General features: G+C 47.5%; 1 pseudogene; it reads right to left on the reverse strand.

The window, feature by feature from the left end:
• Positions 1-18,459, reverse strand: part of LOC129030109 (ankyrin repeat domain-containing protein 18A-like) — a 50,200-nt pseudogene that overhangs the window by 14,588 nt on the left and 17,153 nt on the right.

Genomic DNA, 18,459 nt, shown 5'->3' on the forward strand with positions numbered 1-18,459 from the left:
GTCATTGAATCCTACAGCAACAAATTATTTTTTCTGAATGCAGATCCCACATCCAGAGCACAGGGGTATGAGACCTGGGCTCCCAAGGCCTTGGGCAGCTCTGCGCCTGTGGCTTTGCAGGGTCTAATCCCCATAATTGCCCGCATGGGCTGGGCTGGTGTTGAGTACCTGTAGCTTTTCCACAATGAGGGTGCAAGCTGTTAGTGAGTCTACAAATCAGTCATTTGCAGAATCATGCCTCCCTGTATGGGGGTTCCAACCTTATATGTTCCTTCTGTACTGCCCTAGGAAAGGAGGCTCTGCCTCTTGGAAAATTTCAACCTGGACACCCAGGTTTTTCTGAGCATACTCTGGAGTCTAGACAAAGGATCCCCAACCTCTAGTTTTGTGCTCTGTGCACCTGCTGGCTTAACACTATGTGGAAGCCACCAAGGCTTGCAGCTTGCACCCTCTGAAGCAGTGACCCAAGCTGTACCTCTGCATCTTTCAGCCATGGCTGGAGCTGGAGCTTCAGGAATGCCACCAGCAGTGCCCTGAGGATGGACACAGCAGCGGAGCCATGGGGCTGGAGAAGGAAACCAGCCTTTTCTCCCAGGCATCAGGGTCTGTGACAGCAAGGGCTGCTGCAAAAGTCTCTGAAATGCCTTCAAGGCCTTTTTAACATTGTATTGGCTATTAGCACTGAACTCCATTTTATGCACATTTCTGAAGTCTTCTTGAACTTTCCCACTGATAATCAAGTTTTCTTTTTGACCACTTGGCCAGGCTGCAAATTTTCCAAACTTTTAAGCTCTCCTTCTCATTTAAATATAAGTTGCACCTTGAGGTCATTTCTTTGGTCACATATAGGACCACTGGCTGTTTGACACAGACAGGACACCTCTTGAGCTTTGCTGCCTAAAATTTCATTCTACCAGATATACTCTAAATTATCACCCTGAAGTCCAAAGTTTCACAGGTCTCCAGGTTAGAGGCATCATGCAGCAATGTTCTTTGCTAAGGAAAAAACAAAAGTGACCTTGGCTGCTGGTCCCAGCAAGCTCCTCATTTTCATGTGAGATCTTCTAAGCCTGGCTATCACTGTCCATCCTTCTGTCACCTTTTTAATTATAACTATTTAACAAGTCTCTACACCAGCCCAAACATTTCCTCATCTTCCTGTCTTCTTCCTGAAATGGCTTCAGGAAGCCGAACTCTCCAACCTCTGGCCATTACACACTTCTCAACCTGCTTCTACATTTTCAGCTACGTGTGTCACAGCCTGGCAATGTGGTAAAAGAAGAAAAGTCCATTTCAGGAGAAAAATTCATGCAGGCTTCAGACATTTACCTGAAAAGAAGCTGAGTGCTGATTGCCAAGACAATAGGGAAAAGGTCTTGAAAGCATTCCATAGCTCCACTTTACAGCATTAATTTTCTGTATAATCAGAAAGAAAAGAGGTTGAACTGGCTCATGGTTCTGCAAGCTTTAAATAAATCATAGAGGCTTCTGCTTCTGGGAGGACTCAGGAAGCCTCCCAATCATACCAGAAGACCAAGCAGCAATGGGATGTTTTATATGGCAGAAGTAGAAACAAGAAAGAGAGAGGGAAAATGCGCCACATGTTGTATAACCCTGTTATACAACCAGATTTCCTGAGAACTCCATATCACAAGGTCAGCATCAAGAAGATGTTGCTTAACCATTGGTGAAAGATCTGCCCCCTACCAACCCCACCCCCCACTGTTTCCAGGCAGAAGCCTGAGGCACAAGGAGAGCCTCTTGGAAAACCTCTACTAGGGCAGTGCAGAAAAAATATACGGGCTTGGAGGCCCCACACAGGAGGTTACCATCCTCAGACTCCAGATTCATAGACCAACCAACAGTTTGCATTCTCAGTATGGAAAAGCTACAGGCACTCAACACCAGCCCAGCCCATGAGAGCAACCATGGGGGCTAAAGCCTGCAAAGCCACAGGTGCACTGCCCTGGTAGAGGTTTTCCATGAGGCTCTTCCTCTGCAGCAGGCTACTCCCCCTTCCTACTGCCCACCACCCTCTCACCGCCCTACTGCCAACCTACTCCTCCCCACCCTACCCACTCTTTTTCCCTTCCACCCCTACCAACCTCCTGTTTGTGATTAAATCACCTCCCACCAGGCCCCACCTAGAACAGTCAGGAATACAATTCCCCATTAGTTTTTGTAGGGAAACACAGTTAAACCATATTGTTCTGACCCTGACACCCCCAAATCTCATGTCCTTCTCACAGAGAAAAATACAAACATGCCTTTTCAAAAGTTTCCAAAAGTCTTAACTCATTCCAGCAGTAACTCAAATGTAGTAAGTTCAAGTCTCATCCAAGACAAGGCTGCAATCCCGTCTGCCTATGAGTCCCTGAATGTAAAAGACAATTCTTTTCTTTCAAGTTACAATGGTGGCACAGGTACTGGGTAGGCTTTCTCAATCCAAAGGGAAGATTTTCCCTGAAAAATAACACAATTGGGGCACAGGCCCAATGCGAGTCCAAAACCCAGCAGGACAGCATTCTGTTGTCATGAGAACTCACTATCACACAGACTGCATTAAGGAGATAGTATTTAATCACTTGTGAAGGATCTGCCACCCTTCCCCATATTTCACCCCCACCCATAGCATGAACCCCCATTCTCCCACATCCCCCTTCCAACCCCCATTCTCTACCATGATTAAATCACCTTCTACCAAGCCCCACATTTAACATTCCCCATTACAATTCCACATGAGTTTTGGTAGCGACACGGAGCCAAATCATATTATTCTCCCCTTTCTTGGTCCCCAATCTGTCCTTCTTACACTGCAAAATATAATGATGTGTTCTCTAAGGTCCCCCAATGTCTGAACTCATTCCAGCATTTACTCAAATGTCCATTTGTGAAGGATCCACCCCCCACCCCTGCCTTTCAGCCCCAACTGCACCACAATCCCCCAACCCTCCTCACCCACCTATAGCCCCAACCCTCCCCACCACCCCCAGCATCCACCCTCCACTCTCCACCATGATTAAATCACCTTCCACCAGCCCCCACCTTTAATATTTCCCACTAAAATTCCACATGAGTTTTTGTAGAGACACAGAGCCAAAACATATTATTCTGTCCCTGGTCCCCCAAATCTCATGTCTTTCTCATATTGCAAAATGCAATGATGCCTTCCCTAGAGTCCCCCAAATCTTAACTCATTCCAGCATTTACTCAAATATCTAAAGCCCAAAGTCTCTTCTGAGACAAGGCTGCAGTCCCTTCTGCCCTGAGACTCGGAAATACACAGCAAATTAACTACTTCCAAGATACAATGATTGTGCAGGCATTGGGTAAGCATTCCAAGCCAAAAAGAAGAAATTTGCCAGAAAGAAGCACAAAACACAGATGGGACTTACAAACCCCCTGCAAGTCAAAAACCCAGCAGGCCAGTCATTCCATCATACACCACCAAATCATCTTTTTGGAATCTATGTCTACATCCAGAGCACAGGGTGGTGTGATGGCTGGGATCCCAAGGCCTTGGGCAGCTCTGCACCTGTGGCATTGCAGAATCTTTCCCCTACAGCTGCCCTCATTGACTAGGCTGCTGTTGAGTGCCTGTAGTTTTTCAACACTAAGAGTGCAAGCAGCTGGTGGGTCTATGAAACTGGGGCCTGGAAAATAGTGCCTCCCTGTATGGGGACTCCAACCCTATACTCTCCTTGTGTACTGCCTGAGTAGAGGTTTACCATGAGGCTCTGCCTCTTGGAAAAGCTTCTGGCTGGACACTCAGGCTTTCTGATACATCCTCTGGAGTCTAGATGAAGGCTCCGAACCTTCTAGCCCTGTGCTTTATGCACCTGCTTGCTTAACACCATGTGGAAGCCACCAAGCCTTTGAGCTTGCATCCTCTGAAGCAGTGACACAAGCTTTACCTGTGCATCTTTCATCCATGGCTGGAGCTGGAGATGGAGCTACAGGGATGCAGGCAGCAGTGTCCTGAGGCTGCACACAGCAGTGGAGCCATCGGGCTGGCCCAGGAAACCATTCTTGTCTCCCAAGCCCCAGGGCCAGTGACAGCAAGGGCTGCTACAAAGGTCTCTGAAATGCCTTCAAGCCCTTTTTCCCATTGTCTTGAATTATTAGCACTAGGCTCCTTTTTATGCAAATATCTGAAGCCTTCTTGATTTCCCCCCTGAAAATCAGCTTTTCTTTTTGACCACTTGTGCAGATTACAAATTTTCCGTATGTTTAAGCTCTGCTTCTGATTTAAATATAAGTTCCAACTTATGGTCATTTCTTTGATCACACATAGGTGCACAGGCTGTTCGATGTAGGCAGGACAACTCTTGAGCATTGTTGCTTAGAAGTTCATTCCACCAGATACACTCTAAATCATCACCCTCAAGTTCAGTTTCACAGATCTCCTGGGAAGGGTCACTGTGTAGTCAATTACTTTGCTAAGGCAAAACAAAAAAACCTTGGCTCCCTGTTCCCGGTAAGTCCTTCATTTTCACCTGAGACCTTGTAAGCCTGGCCTTCACTGTCCATCCTTCTGTTAGCCTTTTAATCACAACTATTTAACAAGTCTCTGCAATGGTCCAAACTTTCCCTCATCTTCCTGTCTTCTTCCAAGCTCTCCAAACACTCTAACCTCTGGCCATTTCCTAATTCAGAACCTGCTTCTACACTGTCAGCTATATTTTTCACAGCCTGGCAATGTGGTAAAAGAAGAAAAGTCCATTATCAGGGGGAAACATCAAGAAGGCCTCCAATATTCGCATTGAAAAAAGCTCAGTGCTAATAGCCAAGAGATTGGGGGAAGGCCTAGAAGTCATTGCATAGCTTCACTTCGCAGCATTAATTTTCTGTATGTACATAAAGAAAACAGGTTTAATTGACTCACAGTTCTTAAGGCTGTAAAGAAAGCATAGTGGTTTCTGCTTCTAGGAGGATTCAGGAAGCCTCCCAATCATACCAGAAGGCCAAGCAGCAATGAAATGTTTCATATGGCAGGAGTAGAAGCAAGACAGAGAGAGGAAAGAGGTGCGACATCCTATTATACAACTAGATCTCATGAGAGCTCACTATCAAGAAATCAGCATCAAGAAAATGGTGCTTGACTATTGGTGAAGGATCCGCCCACCACCCCATATCCACCACCCACTGTTTCCAAGCAGAAGCCTGAGGCAGAGGCAGATCCTCTTGGAAAACCTCTACTATGGCAGTTTAGAAGAAAACTATGGGCTTGGAGCCCCCACGCAGGATACCACCATCCTCCAGAGCCCAGATTCATAGACCCACCAACAGCTCACACCCTCAGTATGGAAAAGCTACAGGCACTCAACACCAGCCCAGCCCATGAGAGCAGCTGCAGGTGCTAAACCCTGCAAAGCCACAGGTGCACTGCCCTAGTAGAGGTTGTCCATGAGCCTTTGCCTCTGCAGCAGGCTACTCCCCTCCTGCTACACACCACCCTACAGCCAGCCTACTCCTCCCCACCTTACCCACCTGTTTTTACTTCCAATCCCACCCCTCTCCCATCCATGAATAAATCACCTCCCACCAGGCCCCACCTGCAACATTCGGGATTACACTTCCACATGAGTTTAGGTAGGGACACACAGCTAAACCATATTATTCTGACCCTGATCCCCCGAATATCATATCCCTCTCACAGAGTAAAATATAATCATGCCTTTTCAAAAGTTGCCAGAAGTCTTAAGTCATTTCAGCATTAACTCAAATGTAAAAAGTTCAACGTCTCACTTGAGAAAAGGCTACAGTCCCTTTTGCCTATAAGCCCCTGAATTTAAAAGGGAGTTCTTTTCTTTCAAGGTACAATAATGGTACAGGCATTGGGTAAGTTTTCTCAATCCATAGAGTAGAGGTTTGCCAGGAAAATAACACAAATGGGATCACAGGGCTAATGCATGCCCAAAACCCAGGAGGCCAGTATCCATTCAATCTCACAGCTCCGAAGCCATCACGAGAACTCACCATCATGAGGAAAGGATTAAGAAGATGGCATTTAACCATTTGTGAGGGATCCTCCCCCCACCCCCACTTTTCAACCCTCACCCCCACCATAATCCACCCATTCTCCCCAATCCCCACCTTCCAACACCCAGTGCCCTCCATGATTAAATTACCTTCCACCTGGCCCCACTTTTAACATTTCTGATTACAATTCCACATGAGTTTCCATAGGGACACATAGCCAAATCTTATTATTCTGTCACTGCCTCCCCAAATCTCATGTCCTTCTCACTTTGCAAAATACAATGATGCCTTACTTACCATTCCCCAAGCCACTATGCTTTTTTTATAGCCTGCAGAACCATGAGCCAATTAAACTCCTTTTTGTTATGATCATACAGAAAATTAGTACGGTGAAGTGAAGCTATGAAATGCCTTTAATGACTTTTCCCCATCATCCTGGCTAAGACTCCCAAGCTCTTAACTCATTGCAGCATTTACTCAAATGTCTGAAGCCCAAAGTCTCATCTGAGACAAAGCTGCAGTCCCTTCCGCCCCTGAGTCTCTGAAATACAAAGCAAGTTAACTACTTCCAAGGTACAATGATTGTCCAGGCATTGAGTAAGAATTCCCACCCAAAAGGAAGATTTTTGCCAGAGAGAAGAACAAAACACAAATGGGATTTACAGGTCCCATGAAAATCCAAAACCCAGCAGGTCAGTTATTCAAACCTACAGCTCCAAAGTCATCCTTTTTTAATCCTTGTCCCACATCCAGGGCACAAGGGTATGAGGGCTGGGTTCCCAAGGCCTTGGGCAGCTCTGTACCTGTCGTTTTGCAGTGTTCCATCCCCACAGCTGCCCTCATGGGCTGTGCTGGTGTTGAGTGCCTGTTGTTTTTATGCACAGAGAGTACAAAGCTCTGGGTGGGTCTATGAATCTGGGGTCTACATGATGGTGGCCTCCAGTGTGGGGGCTCCAACCCCATATTTTCCTTCTGTACTGCCCTAGTGGAGGTTTCCCAGGAGGCTCTGCCTTTTTGGCAGCATTCTTTCTGGACACCCAGGCATTTTCATACATCTTCCGAAATCTATATGGAGGCTCCCAAGCCTCTGGGCTAGTGCTCTGTGCACCCACTGGCTCAACACTATGTGAAAGACATGAAGCCTTATAGCTTGTACCCTCTGAAGCAGTGATGCAATCTGTACCTGTGAATCTTTCAGCCAAGGTAGTAGCAGGACCTGGTGCTGCCGGGATGCAGGCAGCAGTGTCCTGAGGCTGCACACAGCAGCAGGCCCATGGGGCTGGCCCAGGAAACCATTCTTCTTTCCTAGTCCCCAAGGCCTGTGACAGCAAGCGCTGCTGCAAACATTTTTGAAATGCATCCAACGCTTTTTCCCCCATTGTCTTGGCTATTAGCACTGGCCTCCATTTTATGTAAATTTCTGGAGCTTTCATGAATTTTCCTCCTGAAAATCAGCTTTTCTTTTTGACCACTTTGCCAGGCTGCAAATGTTCCAAATTTTGAGCTCTGCTTGTCATTTAAATATAAGTTCCAACTTGAGATCATCTCCTCAGTCACACATAACATTGGTCACACATAAGAGCACAGGCTGTTTGATGCAGACAGGACCCCCCTTATGCTATGCTGCCTAGAAGTTCATTCCACCAGATATGCACTAAATCATCACCCTCAAGTTCAAAGTTTCACAGATCTCGAGGGAAAGGTCGCCCTGCAGCCATGTTCTTTGCTACAGCAAAACAAAAGTAACCTTGGCTCCTGTTCCCAGTAAGTTCCTCATTTTCATCTGAGACCTCATAAGCCCGGCCTTCACTGTCCATCCTTCTGTCAGTCTTTTAATCACAACTATTTAACAAGTCTCTACAATGGTCCAAACTTTCCCTCATCTTCCTGTCTTCTTTCAAGCTCTCCAAACTCTCTAACCTCTGGCAACCCACTTCTGAACCTGCTTTACATTTTCAGCTATCTTTGTTGCAGCCTGGCAATGTAGAAGAAAAAGAAGTCTATTTTCAGGGAGAAACTTCAAGAAGGCTTCAGATATTTGCATTAAAAAGAAGTCCAGTGCTAATAGCCATAATGATGGGGAAAAGTCATTGAAGATACTTCATAGCTCCACTCCGCATTACTTTATTTTGTGTATGATCATAATGAAAAAGGGTTTAATTGGCTCATGGTTCTGCAAGTGGTAAAGAAAGCACAGTGGCTTCTGCTTCTGGGAAGACTCAGGAAGCCTCCCAATCATACCAGAAGGAAAACAGTAATAAAATGTTTCATATGGCAGGAGTAGGAGCAAGGCTGAGAGAGGAAAGTGGTGCCACACCCTGTTATACAAACAGATCTCATGAGAACTCACTATCACTAGGTCAGCATCAAGATGGTGCTTAACCATTGGTGAAGGATCCGCCCCCTGACACAGCTCCACCCCCTACTGTTTCCAGACAGAAGCCTGCTGCAGAGGCAGAGCCTCTTGGAAATCCTGTTCTATGGCAGTGCAGAAGGAAAACAAGGGCTTTGAGTTGCTATGCAGGAGGCCACCACCCTCTAGACCCCAGATTCATAGACCTACCAACTGTTCACACCTTCAGTATGGAAAAGTGATAGACACTCAACACCAGCCCAGCCCATGAGAGCAGCCATAGGGGCTAAAGCCTGCAAAGCCACAGGTGCACTGCCCTGGTAGAGGTTTTCCATGAGCCTCTGCCTCTGCAGCAGGTTACCCCCCCTTCCTACTACCCACCACCCTCCTACCACCCTACAGCTGGCCTACTCTTCCCCACCCTACCCACCCCTTTTTTCTTCCACCCCCACCCCTCCCATCCATGATTAAATAATCTCCCACCAGGCCCCACCTCCAACATTTGGGATTTCAATTCCACGTGAGTTTTTCCAGGGCACACAGCCAAATCATATTATGCTGACCTTGACCCCCCAAATCTCATATCCTTCTCAAAGAATAAAGTACAATCATGCCTTTTCAAAAGTTTCCAAAAGGCTTAACTCATTCCCACATTAACTCAAATGTAAAAAGTTCAAAGTCTCATCTGAGACAAGGCTACAGTCTCTTCTGCCTATGAGTCCCTGAAGTTAAAAGGGCATTTGTTTCTTTCAAGGTACATCCAAAACCCAGCAGGCCAGTATTCATCCAGTCTCACAGCTCCAAAATCATGAAGAGAACTCACTATCAGAAGAACAGCATTAAAAAGATGGTGTTCAACCATTTGTGAAGGATCTGCCCCCAACCCCTGCCTTTCAGCCCCAACCCCACCACAATCCCCCCCAACCCTCCCCAACCCCCAATCCACCCCAACCCTCCCCCACAACCATCTAACCTCCACTCTCCACCATGATTAAATCAACTTCCACCAGCCCCCACCTTTAACATTTCCCATTAAGCTTTGGTAGAGACAAAGAGCCAAAACCTATTATTCTGTCCCTGGTACCCCAAATCTCATGTCCTTCTCACATTGCAAAATGCAATGATGCTTTCCCTAGAGTCTCCCAAATCTTAACTCATTCCAGCATTTACTCAAATGTCCAAAACCCAAAGTCTTATCTGAGACAAGTCTACAGTCTCTTCTGCCCATGAGCCACTAAATTATAAAGCAAGTTAACTACTTCCAAGGTAAAATGATTGTACAGGCAATGGGTAAGCATTCCCAGCCAACAGAAAAAAAAATTGCTAGAAAGAAGCACAAAACACAGATGGGACTCATAGGATACATAAATGTCCAAAACCCAGCAGGCCACTCACTCAATCCTACAGCTCCAAAATCATCCTTTTTGAATCCTTGTCCCACATCCATGGCACAGGTCTGTGAGGGCTGGGCTCCCAAGGCCTTGGGCAGATCTGCAGCTGTGGCTTTGCAGCGTTCAGCCCCCGTGGCTGCCTCTCATGGACAGGGCTGTTGTTGATTGCCTGTAGCTTTCCACACTGAGGGTGCAAGCTGTTGGTGGGTCTACAAATCTGGGGTTTGGAGAATGATGCCTCCCTCTGTGGGGGCTTTAACCCTGTATGTCCCTTCTTTGCTTCTCTAGTAGAGGTTTCTCATGAGGCTCTGCCTCTTGGAAAAGCTTCTTCCTGGACATCCAGGATTTTCTGTGCATCCTGTGGAGTCTAGATGGGGGCTCCCAAGCCTCTATTCTCTTGCTCTGTGCACCTGCTGGCCTAACACTATATGGAAACCATCAAGGCTTGGAGCCACCTCTGAAGCAGTGATGCAAGCTGTACCTGTGCATGTTTCAGCCATGGCTGGAGCTGGGGCTGCAGGGATGCAGCCAGCAGTGTCCTAAGGATGCACACAACAGCAAGGCCATGGAGCTTGCCCAGGAAACCATTCTTCTGTCCTAGGTCCCAGGGCCTGTGACAGCAAGGGCTGCTGCAGAGGTCTCTAAAATACCTTCAAGGCCTTTTTCCCACTGTCTTGGCTATTTGCACTGGGTTCCTTTTTATGCAAATACCCCAATCCTTGAATTTTCCCCCGCAAAGCCAGCTTTTCTTTTTGACCACTTGTCCAGGCTCCAAATTTTCCAAACTTTAGATCTCCACTTGAAGTTCCAACTTGAAGTCATTTCTTAGGTCACACATAAGAACACAGGCTGTTCAATGCAGACAGGATACCTCTTGTGCTATGCTGCCTAGATGTTCATTCCACCAGATACATCCTAAATCATCACCTCAAGTTCATAGTTTCACAGATCTCCAGGGCAGGTTCACCGTGCAGCCACATTCTTTGCTAAGGCCAATCAAATGTAACCTTGGCTCCTGTTCATAGGAAATTCCTCATTCTCATCTGAGACCTTTTAAATCTGGACTTCAGTGTTTATTCTTTTGTCAGCCTTCTGATCACAAGTATTTAACAATTCTCTATAGTGGTCTAAACTTTTCCTCATCTTGCTGTCTTCTAAGCTTTCCCAACTCTCCCAACCTCTGTCTTTTACCCATTTCTCAACCTGCTTCTACATTGTCAGCTATCTTTATCACAGCCTCACAATGTGGTAAAAGAAGAAAAGTCTATTTTCAGGGGGAAAATTCAACAAGGCTTCAGATATTTCCATGAAAAGAAGCTGAGTGCTATTTGCCAAGACAAACGGGAAAGGGCCTTAAAGGCATTTCATGGCTCCACTTCATGGCACTAATTTTCTGTATGATCATAAATGAAGAGGTTTAATTGGCTCATGGTTCAGCAGGCTGTAAAGGAAGCATAGTGGCTTCTGCTTCTGGGAGGATCAGGAAGCCTCCCAATCATACCAGAAGGCCAAGGGGCAATGAGATGTTTCATATGGCAGGACTAGAAGCAAGACTGAGAGAGGAAAGAGGTGCCACACCCTGTTATATAACCAGATCTCATGAGAATGCACTATCATGAGGACAGCGTCAAGAAGATGCTGCCTAACCGTTGGTGAAAGGTCTGCCTCCCACCCCCACCTCCCACTGTTTCCAGGCAGCAGCCTGCTGCAGACGCAGAGTTCTTGGGAAACCTCTACTAGGGTAATGCAGAAGGAAAATATGGACTTGGAGCCCCCACACAGGGGGCTACCACCCTCCAGACCCCAGATTCATAGACCCACCAACAGCTTGCACCCTCTGTGTGGAAAAGCTACAGGCACTCAACACAAGTCCAGTCCATGAGAGCAGCCATGGGGGCTCAAACCTGCAAAGCCACCGGTGCACTGCCCTAGTAGGGGTTTTCCAAGAGGCTCTGCCTCTGCAGCAGGCTACTCCCCCTTCCTACTACCCACCACCCTCCCACCTACAGCCAGTCTACTCCTTCCCACCCTACCCACCCCTTTTTCCCTTCCACATCCACCCCCACCCGTCCATGATTAAATCACTCCCTCCCACTCCCTCTCATACTCTAATCCCTCCAAACCCTTCCAATCTTTGTTTGCTACCCACTACTGAGACTGCTTCTACTTTTTCAGATATCTGTATAGCAGGTTGGCTATGTAGCAATAACAAAAATCCCATTTAAGGGGAAAAATTCAAGATTTCAGAAATTTGCATATAAAGAAGCCCTGTGCTAATAGCCAAGACAAAGGGAAAAGGGCCTTGAAGACATTTCACAGCTCCTGTCTGCAGTTCTAATTTTCTGTATTATTGTAAATAAAAGAGGTGTAATTGATTCATGGTTCTGCAAGCTGTGAAGGAAGCATAGTGTCTTCTGTTTTTGGGAGGAATCAGGAAGCCTCCTAATTATATCAGAAAGCCAAGGGACAATGAGATGCCTCCTAAAGCAGGAGTAGGAGGAAGGCAGAGTGAGGAGAGAGGTTCCACAGCCTGTTAAACAACCAGACCTCATGAGAACTCACTCACTCTCAGGAGGATAGCATCAAGGTGATGGTCCTTTATCATTTGTGAAGGATCTACCTGCACCATTTTATGACTAAATTTTTTTCCACCTAGGCCCCACCTCTAACATTACAGAATACAATTTCACATGAGTTTTGGTAGGGACATAGAGAAAAACCATATTATTCTGTCCCTGACCCCGTGAATCTCATGTCCTTCTCACACTGCAAAATACAGTCACTCCTTGCCAGCAGTCTCCCAAAGTCTTAATTCATTTCAGCATTAACTCAAAGTTACAAAGTCCAAAGTCTCATCTGAGTCAAGGCTAGAGCCTCTTTTGCCTATGAGCCTCTGAAATAAAAGCAAATTCACTGCTTAAGGGTACAATTGATGGTACAGGCATTGTGTAAGCTTTCCATATCCAAAAGGAAGACATTTTCCAGAAAGCTTCTTATTTCTATCTGAGACCTCCTCAGCCTGGCCTTGACTGTCCATGTTTCTGTCAGGATTTTTATCACAACCATTTAACCAGTCTCTTAGATGGTCCAAAAGTTTTCTCATCTATCTGTCTTCTTTTGACCCCTCCAAACTCTTCCAACCTCTGTCCATTACCTGGTTCCAAAACTGCTTCCACATTTCCAGGTATCTCTATAGCAATGCTCCAATCCTCATTTGCCATTTTCTGTATGATTTATTTTGAAAAAGAGGTTTAATTGGCTCGTGGTTCTACAGGTTGGACAGGAAGCACAGTGCTTCTGCTTCTAGGAGGCCTCAGAAATCTTTTAATAATCATGGAAGGCAAAGAAATAGAGTTGTCTCACATGGCAAGGGGAAAACACAGAGAGTAGGGATAGAGTTTTCAGTGACCAGATCTCATGAGAAGTCACTCATTATTGTGAGGATGGTACAAGGGGATGGTGCTGAACCATTCATGAGAAATTTGCCTTCATAATTCAATCACCTTATACCAGGATCAACCTTCCAATTAGGAAATATAATTCAACATGAGATTTGGTGGGGACACATAATTGAATTGCATCATCAATCTTTGAGTATAAACACATCCACAGCAGGCTTTATCCAGCCAACTTCTTTGAGACCCTTTATAGGGTTTGAGGTCTAGAGCACTAAAATATTCATACTTCAAAAAGCAATAAAGTGGTATTATCATTCTTCCAAAAGTTACAGTGGTAGTGTAGGCATTCATAGCATGATTTAGTTCACGTTTGCTACTGTTTCTATTCTATCACCATATTAACTGTTTCTTATACAATTCTGTATTCAGCTCGATTTCAGTTAAGCCCAAAACCATCCTTGAACTAGCTCTTTGCTAGTGTTATTAATCTACTGTAGAAAGTATCCTTGAACTGGAAACAGTCCACAATTGAGTATCGAGTCATTCAACACTATCAATTCCTGGGTGACTTTTTGAAAAAGTAGTATCTCTTGTTGCAAGAAATGCTACATCTGTGAGTCCATGTCTCTCACTGGAATTGGATGGAAGTGGTGAATTTCAGCCAAAGTGGCCAGAGAAATCCTGTTCCTGTGATTCTGACATCATCAGCCTCTGCACCTCTATCTTCCCTTCTGCCACTTGTTGTCTGTTCTCCGTGACTTTGGTAAGAGCTTCCTTGTGTATGTGGATGATGTCCAGGATGTTGGTCTGGTGTCCCTGAGACAGCACTAACAGGTCCATGGCTGGGTCCAGGTCCTGCCTGGACTGATTGGCAAAGAGCTCATTGATTGTGTGGAAGGCATCTATACTGAAGTGGATGGCCTGGTCCAGCTCCAAGGCCTGGCTGAGGCTGAAGGAGAACTGGCAGCCTTCTGATGCTCTTTCTTAAAGCCTGTCACCATCACCTGCTTGCATATCAACTCATTGGCTGTGAAGTTGAGCTGAGGGCCCTGTTGTCCATCTTCTTAGTGAGGCACTTGAAGCCATCAATCTTGCTCTCCCACTCCTAAAGTTTGAATGTCACCCTGGGGGTGGGCTCAGGGCCAGGAAGAATCTGGCACTCACCATCTCATCCTTCTCAGCCTTCCTCTTGCTCTGTCTCCAGGCTGTCTCCTCAGTGCTGGTGGGGCGCATCAGGAAGTGACAAAAGATGTGGCACTGTGCCTGCACCCAGAAGCTGGCCATGTGGTTCATCCACCAGATTGGGCCCTTTCTGCACTTGAACATAGATGCCACTTCACCATAGATGCCTTCAACACTGTCAGTGAGCTCTTTGCCAATTAGCCCAGGCAGGACCTGGACCCAGTCATGGACCTGTTAGTGCTCTTTCAGGGACACCAGGCCAACATCCTGGACATCATCCACATACCCAAGGAAGCTCTTACCAGAGTCCCCCTCAAGATGGCCTGTGGTCTGCCTCTTGGCACCCAATAAGCCCGCAGTGCTATAGAAGCCCCGATGCATGGACTGGAGCCCCAAAGGCAGTGCACACCCTGTTCCTGAGCCTGCTGCTCATTTTCTCTCTGTGGCTCCATTTGCAGCACTTTTGTTGCACTGAGGCCTGTGCATGCCAGGCAAGGCCAAGCTGGTTCCTCAAAGAGGAACCAGCCACCTTTGCAAGGGTGTGCCAGGAGCCGGTGGACCAGCCACCAACCTCCTCACTCACTGCCAGTCAGGGTAAATCAGTTCTTCTGCCCTGGAGGTAGGGCCCCAGCACCATCTGCTTTTCCTCAGGCCTCCGCTCCATCAGCTGTCAGGTGGTGGTCACTCAGGCTGTGGGAACCTGGCCATCCCTGTTTCCTTGAGTGGGGGAGGTTGGTGACTGCTCCATCTGCTCCTGGCACACTCTTGCAGAGGTGGCTAGTTGTTCTTTGAGCCAGCTTGGCCTTGCCTGGCACACACAGGCCCCAAGTACTGAGAAGCTGCTCTGAGTAAGCTTGTCTTGGGCCAAATTCTAAGTCTGGCCAGGGCCACAGAAGGCCAAGTCTGCTGGGTGGTAATCCTGGCTGCTGCAGGGGGGCCCATGGTGCCCCTCCCTTCTCAGGGCTCAGCATGTGGTCCAACTGGGACAGGACCATTTAGGTATGGGACTTGTGCCCCAGGAGGAGGCCTCTGTCACACAGGTTGGGTGAGAAGATGTATGGCATGCTGCTGGCTGCCAGGGCTGTTGGGAAGCACATTCGCCCTTCCCTCCAGGGACCTCAAAGTGACCAACTTCCCCTTTAAGAATGACTTCCCAAGGCCCAGGAGCCATCTGGGGCTGCAGGGCAGCTGGCCTCATGCTGCCCTGGCTTCTTCCATGTTGTGCTGGTCACTACCCACCAAGGGGGGTCAGAAGCAGGCACCATGCAGGGCGGTTGTCTCTGGACCTGCGTCTTGGTTATCATGGAGCTGGACTGGGCCTGGTGACAGGGCCCTGATGGGGTTGTCCTGGGTGGTCATGGGGGTGATCAGAAAAGATGCAGAATGGCATTGCTGTGAGGATGAATGAGATGACTGTCAGCACAGAACAGGCACCCAGTGAGTGTTCAGGGATTACCCTCAGTAGCTGCCCAGAGGCCAAAACCACCCACCTGATAGTGACTGTCCCCAAGCCAGGAGGAAGAGAAGAGAGCAGGTCCCACTCACCTGAGTCTAATCGGTCAGCTGTGTTGAGATGTGCCTCTCACCTGGAAAACGGTCCTTCATGCAGAGCCACTCACAGACACTGCTGTGTGTCTCTAACTGCTCCACAACACAGAGGTGATGGGGGCTCAGCAACAGTGACATTGTGGGGTGACACAACCCACCACAACGGGAGCCTGCTTGGGTCAACAGGGCCCAGAGTCAGTGTCCTCTATCCCCTGAACTGACATGTGCATGCAATGTGTTTGTGCATGTGTGTGCGCCCGTGCGTGTGTGCACGTGTATGTGTGTGTATGCGTATGTGTGTGTTTGTTTGTCTTGCTTCTCTGGCCAGGCCTAGCTTCTCCACTCACGGGTGCACCCAGGTCCTCATCACTGTCACCACCAGGGTGCATGGCCAGCATTAGAGCCTCTACAGGTTCTCCCCAATCTCTGCCCTCCCCACCCATGGTGGTCTTGGGGATGCAGACAGAGGAGGGGCACCCGGTAGAGCAGAGAAGGCTGGCACCCTCTCTAGGTGGAACACAGGTCATGTGTAAAGTTGTAGGTCTGCCAAGCAGTGCCGGATTCAACACATCTTCTCACCTTCTCTTTCCAGCCACCCTCCAGGGTGCCCTGACTCACCTTCCCTGCAGATGGAGGCAAGGAGGCTCCACAGACAAACCCCCTGCCTGAGGTCACATAGTAGCCAGCTGCCAGGTTCCTACTGACCAGCCGCCCCTGACCAGGTTCCCACTGATGAGGCCCCTAATGACCACTCCTCCATTGACCAAGTCCCACTGACCAAGTCCCCACTGACCATGTACCAGGCCCGCACTTAAAAGGCCTCATGGACCAGACCCCACTGACCAATTTCCCACTGACCTGGTCCCCACTGCCCAGGTTCCCACTGACAAGACCACAACTTACCAGGTTGCTACTCACCCGAACCCCCACTGAACAATTCTCCATGGATCAGTCCCCAGCTGACTGAGCCCCCTCTGACCAGGCCCTCACTGACCAGACTCCAAGCCACTAAGGCCCCACACTGAGCAGGCCCCTGGTATACTGTATATGCCCCACCAACCAGTTTTTCATTGTTTATGTTCCAACCAATCAGGCCCCACTAATAAGGCCACCACTGACGAGGTCCCCCCACTGACCAGGCTTCCAATGACTAGGTTGCCAGGTCCCCACTGATGAGGCCTTTACTGAGGAGGCCACCACTAACCAGGCCTCTGCTGATCAGGTCCCAACTGACCAGGTCCTGATGACCAGGTCATGTCTGACCATGGTCCACTGACCAGGCCCCTGAGCGGTGCTCAAAGTCTTATTACAATGACCCCCTCAGCTCACAGACCCTCCCTCCCTGCATGTGTGCCCAGAGGTCAGGCCCTGGGGATTTTTTTGGGACACAGCCTTTCCTCCAAGACACAGGGAGAGAAAATCAACCTCAGGCTCCAGGTGCCGAGTTCCAGACTCACCCCCAAAGGCCCTCTAGGCCCATCTCAAAGGAGACAGTGAGGTGGCCTGGCACTGCCTGGACATGTCATCTACCTTATTCCTGAGTGTCAGAGTGTGAGGAAGGGAGGGACATTTGGCAGATGAGACATGCTGTGCTGTTGGGTCTCCCAGGGTCCTTCCCACAGAGCCCCGTTCTAAAGTTACAGCACAGAGGCTACAGGAAGACTAATCCACAACCTTTGAGGCTCAGCCAGGGACCACAAGAGGACTGTCCCCAGACAGCCAGAAGGTCCCTTGCTAGTTTCTTTGTACCTCAGTGGATGCAGCAGTTGTTCTTCTGTTGGGGACCAGTGACCATGCACTGGGGAGGGCTTGCCTGTGCTTCCTCAGTGGCTCCACCTCTGCTTCTAAGAAAAATTACTCATTCCAGCACTGGGGCAGAGAAAATACAAGATTAGCTTAGAACATCTTCTGCCAGAAAGTAAAAAAGTGCTGACAGAGTAATGGGGACAAATCAAAAAGACACAAAGTCAGCTTGGAATGTCTACCACTGGCCTAATCTTGGGGAACTGGAGCACCAGAATCATGAGCTTTCCCTTCTCCTTTATTTATTGGTTTTATTTCTCCATGTAGAACAAAGAAGAGAATAAGAAAATAATCATCTGGCAACCATCATAATAGTAATAAGTGTTCAAACACAAGTCATCCATGAAATGCTAAATCTAGTGGGTTCTGAGGAGTAACCAGATATCTACAGAGCCTCAAAGTATCTCCATACAAAATACAGTTGAACTACAAAAACAAAATCGTAGCATTAGCATGGACAAACCTGGCAGGTACTCCTTAACTCTCCTAAGTAATAAAAACTGTAAAATGCAAATAAGCCTTCGATGACCTTAACTAAAGTATCAATGATGACTTGGTTTTTTGGCTATTTAAACAGCTGACATTTGGGCAATTTGAGTATGTCAAACTCAATAATACTTGTTTTCATTTGCAAGATCTACTTAAAACTTAAGGAGGTTAAAAAAACATTATTTAAAATACCCTATAAATTATCATCGTACATATGATACAAAAATATCCTACTTCAGTAAATATTGTAATGTTATATATTTTATGAGAAACAATTAAAATGTTGTGTAAATAGCCCAGTAATAAAGTTTTA

The sequence above is a fragment of the Pongo pygmaeus genome, chromosome 12, assembly GCF_028885625.2.
Source record: "Pongo pygmaeus isolate AG05252 chromosome 12, NHGRI_mPonPyg2-v2.0_pri, whole genome shotgun sequence".
Taxonomy (NCBI): domain Eukaryota; kingdom Metazoa; phylum Chordata; class Mammalia; order Primates; family Hominidae; genus Pongo; species Pongo pygmaeus.